The 9,836-nt window shown below is 35.4% G+C and overlaps 1 non-coding gene across 1 annotated transcript; it reads right to left on the bottom strand.

Moving 5' to 3' along the window:
- Positions 1 to 248: 248 nt before the first annotated feature.
- Positions 249 to 372, bottom strand: LOC132275800 (small nucleolar RNA SNORA72). The gene has a single exon (XR_009470747.1). It is a non-coding gene; the product is annotated as a small nucleolar RNA SNORA72 (small nucleolar RNA).
- Between the last annotated feature and the right edge of the window lie 9,464 nt (positions 373 to 9,836).

The raw sequence follows: 9,836 nt of genomic DNA, 5'->3' as shown, positions 1-9,836 counted from the left end.
AAGTTTTAGGAAGTTTTTTAACAGAAAAAGAATTTTTCACCAATCCACTTATGTTGACGCGCCCCAACAAAATGGAATTGCTGAAAGAAAGAATAAACATTTACTTGAAGTTTCTCATGCCATCATGTTTTCAATCACTACAAGAAAAATAGTTTTTTACCACGCCCTTTCTACCATGGTTTTAAAATAACCGTGGTAAAAAACACTTTCTACCACGGTTATAAAATAACCGTGGTAGAAAATTTATATTTTACCACGGTTATTTCAAAACCGTGGTAGAAAGTTTATTCTACCACGGTTATTTCAAAACCGTGGTAGAAAGTTTATTCTACCACGGTTATTTTAAAACCGTGGTAGTAATTATATTTTTTACCACGGTTATAAAAGCACCGTGGTAGAAAGTTAATTTATTTCACCACGGTTTTCCATTAACCGTGGTAGAAAGTGAGGTTATTTCACTAAATTTTAGCGGGATAAGGTCACGCCCTTTGTGCCGCTTTTTCTACCACAGTTAATGGAAAACCGTGGTAGTAATTCAATCTACCACGGTGGAGCACCGTGGTAGAAATTGAATATAGAAGGCGGGTTTTATTCCCACTAGTTTCTTAAAGAAAAAATTAATCTTTTTTTTTATATACATAAATATATATAGCCTCGCACGTACACAGACCACATAGTTTAAGGCAAATCATTTCAGCTTCTCCTCACTTCGATCAGCATCCCAAATCGCCTCATCTTCTCCTCACTTCGATCAGCATCCCAAATCGCCTCCATCTCTATTCTCGTTCTCCTCACTCCCAAATCGCCTCCATCGCTATTCTCGTTCTCCTCACTTCAGTATCCCAAATCGCCTCCATCGCTATTCTCGTTCTCCTCACTTCAGCATCCCAAATCGCCTCATCTCTATTCTCGTTCTCCTCACTTCAACATCCCAAATCGCCTCCATCTCTATTCTCGTTCTCATCACTTCAGCATCCCAAATCGCCTCCATTTCTATTCTCGTTCTCTGCTCTGAAGTTACCCTCTCTCTGTCTCTACAAGTGTAAACTACAAAATCTACAAGAATCAGAACCCATATCGACATATCATATATTATTGTTCAAAATCAAAACCCATATCCTTCAGTTTCCAAATCCCGCTGTTTCAGTTCGATTGGGTTCGCCTTTCGCAAGCTTCAGGCTCTGTCCCGGTGTCTCTCAACTCTCAAGCCATCTCTCTGCAGCTACGAACTTGTATGTATGGGTTTTGTTTTATTATTTTTTTTCTAAATCAATTAATAAGGTCTGTAATTCTTGTTTTGCAAACTAAATCCTATTTGGTGAAACAGGATCTCCCTTTGTAGGATTTGAAAGACTAATTGGTAAATTTGGGTTGAATTTGAGTCTTAAACAAGCTGAAGGCCCTGGTAAGTCATTCTTCAATTATTCAATATAAATTTTTTTAGGGCAAATCATTAATTTCAGCCTCCCCAATCGCCTCTATTCTCGTTCTTGACTCTGATTTTGGGGAATGTGGTTTGGAATTTGGGGTTTTATTGGTTTGATTAGCCAATCTTTAAGGTTTTTATTGGTGGTTTAGTGAATCTCTGTTTTTTCTTCAATTGTACAATAAATCTAAAGAGAGGGTTTGGTTTTTGTCATTCTAGTTTACAATACATCTCTTAGTTCTGGGCCAATCACCTATCTCTGTCTTTTTGTTTAGCAAATGTATCCCGACATTGTTATTGTCCTTAATTTGTTGAGATGAACCTTTTCCCACATAATTACTTTCCAAAGCTTCTATCCTTCTTTTCAAATGACAGAGAAATGAACATGTTCTTATCTTTATATTTAGTCATTAAGGATTTTCTTCCCCTTAAGAGAACTACCATAAGTCATATGCATAAAAGACAAACAGGCTAAGACCAGTCAAATTTCTAGAGACACCATTAATAGTTGACAGGTAAATGATATCTATTACATTTCAGAAGTAACTGGAATTGGAAACATAATTAGAATAACCATAATAAACATTGACGGCAGAAAGAGATGAAACATAAACATTAAGCACCTGTTTCCAAATAGCAGAGTTCCAATTCGTAATATTCACGTAATGAATCTTCATGAAGATGAGCCATCTCAAACATGAAAGCCAAGCTTTACTATAAATAGAGAAAAAAGCACTAGATAACTTGGAATATTCTAGAAAGAAAATACTCTGAATAAGAATGTTATGTAATTATGAACGCATGGCTGAGAGGACACGAGTTAATGTTAGTTGGCCGGCCACCACCTATGTTCAATGGGAGGCATATTCTTTCTTTTCTGTTGAAAACTTCTCCAGATGTGCTATATAATTCAACTAAGTTTACATGAGCAGGGATCATGAAAATCCACAATACGAATTTCCGAAAAAAAAAAAAAAAAAAAAAAAAAAAAAAAAAAAAAAAAAAATCCACAATACTGAAGTAAGATATCTCCTTACAGCCAAGCGCCCGTACATAACAATCTCTTAGTCACTATAAAGATAGTTTTACCACTGCAACTACCTTTAGAATGAAAAAGTTGCAAAAGTTCCAAATGAGCATGAAGCGCTGTTCACTGAGCTTGCGAATCTCATCCTCATAAAACTGAATACGCCTGTCAAGTGTGTTCATGATGCATTCCACTATTTTGGATTCCAAGTCATCCCAGAAATTTGCTTCGGATCCATGTATATCAAATTTGCAACACCTGAGTGAAAAAAATATATATATATATATATATATAAATAAATAAATAAATAAAATTTAGACCATCAGGGAGAACAAGGGGCTTTTGTAAGTACTCCTTTTATATTTCCCTTCAGTTTATTAAAATCTTTTAAAATCACCCTTGACCTTAACCTTATGAAATCATGTTAGTCAAAATATGATGCTTTTTGTACCAATCGTGGGCCAAAATGTTTTAGATGACTCAAACACAACACTGTTGAGATTCAGATCCAGGCCAAAGAGCCATTTCAATTTGAAAGGAATCTAGGCAGAACGAGGGAACTAACAGAAATGCAATGAAATAGAAAGGGGTAATTACACCGGAAAGGAAAAGAAGAATAACATAAAGATGATTATGATGATGATGATGATGATTGAAAGGACAATAACCATGAAGTGATGAAAATCAAGTTTTTGAAAATTGATTACCTTTAAAATAATCCTTTACGTAACTTAGTGACACTTACAATTTCCTATTTTTCTCTTACAAAATTTAAATGATGACACTCAGATCTTAATGAAGATAGCTATTCTGAATTTCACAGGGGAAAAAGAAAAAGATAATTGTTCTGAAAGGAAGAGTATCTAGTGGATATATGATACGTGAACTAGATTATTCAAAAATTAAACTCAATCTATAATTAAGAAAAACAAAAGAAGCCATATAATTGGCAGCAGTACGCTTACCTTTCCCTCTTCTTTGAACTGAAATCAACTTCAAGTTTTGCATATACTTTTTTGGCCAGCTTGGGGGCCTAATCATTGTGGGGTTGAGCTTTAGACACAAATACAATTGCATGGCCTATCAAGTACATCAAAATTTGTAAATGATGCATTTCTTTTATGATTACACATTTTTAATGCTTTTTATACTCATGCTCAAGGGGGTCACGTACCTTTAAGTGACCAATTTTGCGGTGTATAGGGGGTCACGTGCCTTTAAGTGACCAATTTTGCGGTGTATAGGGGGTCACGTGCCTTAAGTGACCATTTTTTTTAATTAGTGTCTATCAAAATCAACACTTTAGTAGTTTAGTGGGTTTGAATATTTAGTGGGTTTGAATATTTAATAAAGCCTAGAATCCCACTATTTTGTGTCTCACCATTTAGATTTTGTTGTTTCAAAGCCTGTCCGAATTGACTTTTTCAATGTCTTAATTTTGATAGTGACAATAAAGCTTACCTACTTATTCATAATTCTTTCTCACTTTCAAATTTATACATCAACACAATTTCCAACTAATTTTTAATTTATCATCTAAAGGAGACCTTATGTCCATCAATTGATTAAGTCCCAAAATGCATGATTTAAAGTTGATTGCATATGAGTCAAAAAGTTTTTTTCAACCCTACACCTCAATGTCTAAGTGTGTGTGTGTGTGTGTGTATATATATAAATATATCCTTCATGCCTCACTTTCAAATTTATGCCTTAAAACAGTTTATATATATAAATATTATTATTATTTTTTAATCTCATTTTATAATATTTCTCATGTAAATGAGACCTTATGTCAATTGATTAAGTGCCAAAATGATATTCATTTGAAATTGAATGCTTTTTTTACATGTATAACGTAGTCAACTTTGATACTGCACTTACCGGCTTTGCTTTCTCGTTGATCTCTGTTGTGTTTCCTCTCATGTCAAGAAACTATTTAGTATCCTACTTTTTTCTGTAAAAGAAGGGCTAGTGACATGATTAGAGCATGAAAATTATTACATGCCCTAAAATAAATACATAGGCGACAGATTCAATTTGTTTATTGCAACAAGCTGGTAAATGATCACCATTATGATCATGATATTGTCTCTCTTAAGCAAATAAACAAAGTGATTATTACAATTAGTTTGTAATTGTTAATTAAAGGCTAGGTTGAAACTACTAGAAAATTGATGAGATAAGCCTACCAGTCCTTGCTACATCAACTACGTGGATGGATTTTTTGCATCTAACACCTTTTAGTAAACTGAAGTGTTTTCTTTTGAACTTCAGACTACTATATTATACCAAGAGGGTTTTAGATGCTTTTCGGCAATTCCCTTCCTGAGGTGTCATTTTCATTGTATTTGATCAACTGTTTTCCCAATTTCCTTTTGGGAATTCATTCTATCATCTTCTCTTGTGATTTTGAATGCTTTATCAAATAATGTACGAGTCCAATTTCATACTAAACTTTCATAATTTGGACTTGATTCAAAAGTACTTGTACATGTTAATACTTGCTTTGGGATTATTTCCATGATACACTGAACTTGCTTTGTTTGAGTTAAGACCATATTAATACTTGCTTTGCTTGAGTTAAGACGAAGAGTCTTTCAAAGTACCTTTATAATGCTTTACATTAATTCTCTTACTTTAACTATCTTTGTAGGTCAAAGCTAGGATTGCGGGTTGCAGTTACCTTTTTTGTTGCCGCTATATTTTTTAGATGGTTGATGAAGAAGAAGAAGTTGCAAGAAGATATGAAGAATTTTTGTTTTATTTTGGTTAAGTAAATATGTAAGGTGTGGATCATGTACATGGTTAATTTTTATATTTGTATATGGTTAATTTTTATATAAAACAATGATTTGGAATTGGTTATATATATATATATGAATTGTAAATTATTTTGGTTATAATGTTATTTTTTATTTATTTAGGGTTCTGTAACGTTAGTAGTAGTTAAAATAATAATAATAATAAAAAATAATAATAATAAAAGAGCCTTCACAAGGGCTAAAGTATTATTTTAAAAAAAAATTATATAATACTTTCTACCATGGTTATGCACCGTGGTAAAAAATCTATTTTTCTTCTGCGAATAGACTTTTTACCACAATGAAGAACCGTGGTAGAAAAAATACTTTCTACCACGGTGTAAAAACCGTGGTAGAAAGTCGACATTCTACCACGGTTTTGCACCGTGGTAGAATGTCTATTTTCTACTACGGTGCAAAACCGTGGTAGAAAGTCGAACTTTCTAGCACGGTGCAAAACCGTGGTAGAATGTAGACTTTCTACCACGGTGCAAAACCGTGGTAGAAGGCTAACTTTCTACCACGGTGTAAAACCGTGGTAGAAAGTCGATACTTTTTACCACGGCTGTTTCTACCACGGTTCAAAACTGTGGTAGAAAGGCTTTTCCACTGTGGTAAAAAGTCATTTTTCTTGTAGTGAATGAATATTCCTAAGTATTTGTGGAGTGAAGCCGTTTTAACAGCAACATATTTGATTAACAGGATGCCTACTCATGTTCTTAACTATTTTACACCCCTTGAAAGCCTTAAAAAATCTTTTCCTGAAACTCGGATTTATTCCAACCTGCCTTTGAAAGTATTTGGGTGCACTGTCTTTGTCCATTTACCTAGTAGACTTCGGTCTAAATTGGATCATCAAGCTGAAAAATGTGTATTTGTTGGGTATGCCCCGAATAAAAAGGGGTACAAATGCTTCAATCTGAAAACAAAAAAAATATTTATCAGTATGGATGTCTTTGTTCTAGAAAATCATCCTTATTTTCAGAAAACTTTTCTTCAGGGGGAGAAAGAGAGTGAAGAAAATTTTTGGGAGATTTCTATTAATATTCCCTTACCCAAAACTATTGTCTCACACTCTATTACTACGAACACTGATCTTTTTAAACAGGGAAATGATGTTCTAGAATCAGGAAACTCGGGACCTCCTAGTCCTAATTTGCCGAGCCTTACTGTATCTCCAACAGGGGGAGAAATCCTACCAATGGTTCCAAAAAAACTGAATCCTGAGCTTCTGGTTTATAACAGGAAAAAGACTCATCAAAAGAGTAGAGAGCCTACTATTGTACCTGAGCAAGGCCAATCAGAGGTCCCGAGCAATGACTCCCTGAACACTCAAGGTATTCTAAATCCTAACTTGTCTGCAGTTGTCCCTACTATTTCTGATAGTACAGAGTCACCTAGCCAAGTTCCTGTAGACCTTGATATCCCTATAGCTGTTAGAAAAGGAATCCGAACCTGTACCCAGCATCTCATTGCCAAATACTTGTCTTATGATAAACTTTCCCATAAACATAGGGCATTTACTTCAAATATTTCTCACTTGTTTGTTCCAAGAAACATTCAGGAAGCAGTAGATGATCTGAATTGAAAATCAGCAGTGTTAGAAGAGATGAATGCTCTTAAAAGGAGTGGAACGTGGGAGACGGTTGACTTGCCCAAAAGAAAGAAAACTGTTGGGTGTAAATGGGTTTTCACTATTAAGTGTAAAGCTGATGGTAGTGTGGAAATTAAGGTATAAGGCAAGACTTGTGGCGAAAGGTTTTACGCAAACGTACGGCATTGATTACCAAGAGACGTTTGCTCCTGTAGCAAAAATAAATTCTACCCAAGTCTTATTGTCGTTGGCCGTCAATTCTAACTGGCCATTACATTAGTTGGACATAAAAAATGCCTCTTTAAATGGAGACTTGGAAGAAGAAGTGTTTATGAGCTTGCCACCTGGGTTCGAAGGAAAACACGGTCAGAGCAAAGTCTGTAAACTTAAAAAAATCCCTGTACGGTTTGAAACAGTCTCCAAGAGCGTGGTTTGAACGCTTTGGAAAGGCTGTGAAGAGTCATGGGTATCATCAGAGTCAGGCAGACCATACCATGCTCTACAAACACGGTGAGGAAGGGAAAATTGCCATATTAATTGTGTACGTGGATGATATATTTTTGACAGGTGATGACATTGAAGAGTTAACCAGACTGAAGAAAAAACTTGCTAAAGATTTTGAAGTCAAAGATCTGGGAGCATTAAAATACTTCCTTGGAATGGAATTTGCCAAGTCAAGAGAAGGAATTTTCATGAATTAACGAAAATATGTACTTGATTTGCTTAATGAGACAGGACTACTCGGGTGTAAAGCTGCTGACACTCCAATTGAAGTCAACCTAAAGTTAGAAGCTGCCAAACCCGAGAATATGGTTAATCGTAAAAGATATCAGAGATTGGTAGGAAGACTAATTTACTTATCTCACACACACCCAAATATAGCATTTGCAGTAAGTATGGTGAGTCAGTTCATGCACTCTCCTGGACAGGAACACTTTGAAGCAGTGTACATGATTCTGAGGTACTTAAAGGGCTCACCAGGTAAAGGACTTACGTTCAAGAAACAAGGTCATTTGCAAGTGGAGGTGTACACAGATACTGATTGGGCAGGCAGTATAGTTGATAGACGATCTACCTTAGGATATTGTACCTTCGTTGGAGGAAACTTAGTCATGTGGCAAAGCAAGAAACAAAATGTAGTAGCGAGGAGTAGTGCAGAAGCCGAGTTCAGAGCACTCGCCCATAGGATTTGCGAAGCCATATGGTTAAAAAGACTCCTTGAAGATTTGAAGGTTACTGTTTCTCCTCCAATGAGAGTCTACTGTGACAACAAGGCTGCCATTTCAATTGCTCATAATCCAGTCCTCCATGACAGAACCAAACATGTGGAAGTTGACAAACACTTTATCAAGGAAAAGCTTGATTGTGGTATGATTTGCATTCCTTATGTCTCTACTATTGAACAAGCTATAGACATCCTTACCAAAGGACTACACAAGAGACAGTTTGAAGTTTTAAGAAACAAGCTAGCTATGGAAGACATCTACAAGCCAGCTTGAGCGGGAGTGTTGAAAAAGAGATATTCGGTTTTAATAAGACCAAATTTTAGGGGATATGATAGGTGTGTAAATATAGATAGTCAATGACTAAGATTAGGAATTTTTGTTAGTGTACAGCCTGTAGCTTCTGTTAGTGTACAGCCCGTAGCTTCTGTTAGTTTATAGCCTGTAATTACAACCTGTAGCTTGCTGTTACAGCCTGTAGTCAGCCTATAGTTTCCTTTTGTTAGCCCCTTGTATTTCCTATTTAACTAAAGCATTGTAAACCATTCAATGTGCGGCAATATACAGATTCTTTTCAATCTTGAAATCGCCTATTTTCATAAATGTATAATTTTCCCATTGATCCCTTACTCTGATTTTGGTTTATGTTCCCTCCAGTCTCTTGGGCCTTGTGAAATTTGTTACTTTTGCTCGTCATTCATCAACACAAGGGATTTCTCAAAAAAAACATAAGGGACTTTTTAGTAATCCCAGTCAAGTACTTAACTAAAAGACTTTCAGATTATCTATTAAGTATCTCTTGATAACAGATTTTGGGATATCTCTTAAATGTTTCATTTTAAAAGGGATTATAATTTTAAGTCATTATAGAGATTGAATTTTGTTGAGGAATTTAAATATTAAAGTTACACCTTCTCTAACAGCTTAAGCTTTTAAAGTATATGGGTAGTTAATATGGTATCATAGCCAAAGGTTTCGAGTTTTAACCTCACCAAACACGTGTTGGACCAAAAGAAGGCCACACATGAGGGGGTGTGTTGAGGAATTTAAATATTAAAGTTACACCCTCTCTAACAGCTTAAACTTTTAGAGTAGATGGGTAGTTAACAAATTTCTTATGAAAGGTATTGAAGATTTAATGGAGGAATCAGTGGAGGAATATTAAAGATTTAATGGAGGAATCGGTTTATTCTTCTTGTTTCATTTCTCTCTTCACTTCTATTTTATTATTTACTACATGGTATCAGAGCCTAATTTCTCTTCCTAGGTTTGGACCCCTATTTTGGGGTATTCCCTTGGCATCTAAAATGTTGGTAAGGGTTTCTCTGTGCTATTTGTGACTTGTTTGGGCTGCCGGTGTGTTCAGTAGCACTATTCTTTGCCTTTGCCTGTCTCCGGCAGTTTGTATTGACTTTTTTTTGGTTGTCAGTGTGTTAGGTAGCATTGTCTTCACCTTTGCCGTGGTCTCCAGCAATTTTTGTTTGACTTGTTTGGGTTGCCGGTGTGTTCGGTAGCATTGTTCTTCATCTTCTCTCATCTCTCTTTATTATTCGCACTTGCTGTTACTCGTCATCTCAATGGCAAGTTGGGCATTCATGCTCCAACTTGAGGGAGAATATTGAAGATGTAATAGAGGAATCAGTGGAGAAAAATTCTCGAGTAATTGATTTAGTTTCCTATTATTGAAGATTTGCTATTATTAAAGGAATAGTGGAGAAAAATCCTCCTTTCCTATTTTCTATTTCTTTCCATTCTCATAATTTCT

This window comes from Cornus florida, unplaced genomic scaffold (assembly GCF_030987335.1).
Source record: "Cornus florida cultivar Cherokee Brave unplaced genomic scaffold, ASM3098733v1 CherokeeBrave_3.0.0_Hap2_Chr09, whole genome shotgun sequence".
NCBI classification, from domain to species: Eukaryota; Viridiplantae; Streptophyta; class Magnoliopsida; order Cornales; family Cornaceae; genus Cornus; species Cornus florida.
This window is presented reverse-complemented; position numbering and strand designations above follow the sequence as displayed.